This window comes from Crocodylus porosus, unplaced genomic scaffold (assembly GCF_001723895.1).
Source record: "Crocodylus porosus isolate Cpor-Errol unplaced genomic scaffold, CroPor_comp1, whole genome shotgun sequence".
NCBI classification, from domain to species: domain Eukaryota; kingdom Metazoa; phylum Chordata; order Crocodylia; family Crocodylidae; genus Crocodylus; species Crocodylus porosus.
The window spans coordinates 30325097-30326537 of NW_017728906.1; positions in this window are offsets into that span (position 1 = coordinate 30325097).

Sequence of the window (1441 nt, forward strand, 5' to 3'; positions counted from 1 at the left end):
TGTTCTTCTGGCAGTAGGTAGTCAGGGAGAGCATACAACCCGATAGGCTTGTCCCTGGAAACAACCGCAATAAAGTGAAATGAACTGCGGATTTACACACATTGGAAAAACACTTAGTGTATTTTATCTGGTGTACTTTACTTCAAGTTGGACATTGCATGTGAAAGTTGGTAGGATTCTGGGACAAAAGGCTTACGTCTGGGAGAAATGCAATGTCTATTTACACCTAAAGTATATCTCCAGAGAGGGAAAATAAGGTCAAAGAAAAACGCTGGCATCATGAGAAATGGATATAAAGAGAAAGAGTTAGCCATGTAAGTCTGAAGTTAGGCAGAAGGAAGAGTAGTTTGGGATTTTTCTAGATGAACTCATTCACAGCATCAAGAGAAGCAGTCTGTAGCCTACGAAAACTCATGCCTCTCTGAACAAGTTAATCTAAATGGGTGTAAATCAGCCATTTATATTCTAGGGTTGGAAATTAAATGAAGGATTCTAAACATCAGAGGAGTTAGGTTCTGAAGCAACTTTCCACTAGTGAAGGACAAGATACCTAACTGGTTTAAGCTTTATAAATTAAGCAAAGGGATTACATGTATTTACCTGATACATCAGGGAACAAGATTCAGTGACTGAGAAGGCCCCATCCACTCCTATGAAAACTAATGTTGATTATTTATTCACAATTTATTTTGTTGATGATCTCATCCAACAACATCACCAGAATCTAGGGTACAGAGTTGGCACAATATATGTAAAAGGGAAAGATGAAAACAGATACACAGTATAACAATTTCCCTTCTGTGTTTACTGCAATGTAGTGTTTTTATTGCCTGCTTTAAGTCATATTTTGGTTGCTTAACCGAGTATGCATTCCTTCAGGATTCAAAAGCACCTCCCAAAATCTGTTCAGCATTGTTTATTATTTAATTTGCATTTCAGATCTTTTCTAGAGCTTGCTTTCCCCTCCACCCCCGTTTGAATCTTGAAAAATTAAGACTAAATATTTGGTGCCCTGCCTAAGCTTTCTTTAAAAGCATTTTTCTCCATAATAATGAAAGACGTGTGTGCATTTATATCTATATCCTTATCTAGTATAATAAGGGGGAGACTGTTTAAATTGCTTAGTATATACAATTGTTGTGATAAGCTATAACATCTTTTTTGTTCAACTGAACATTTACAATATATAATTTGTAATGATCTTTTACTTTGTGGAAAAAGTTAATCTGAATCACAGAAACTAGATAATTACAATGAAACCTGCAGATGCCTTTCATCTTAAATGTAATATATTATTAATAATAAACCTTTCCCATTCATTAATAAGCTATTCCATAGACATGCATTTAACACTTATTTTCAGGAGCAATTTTGTATATTGCTTCTTTGATTCTTGCTTGCTAATTTTCTCTTTAACTCACTGACCAGAAAAAAACCCCCC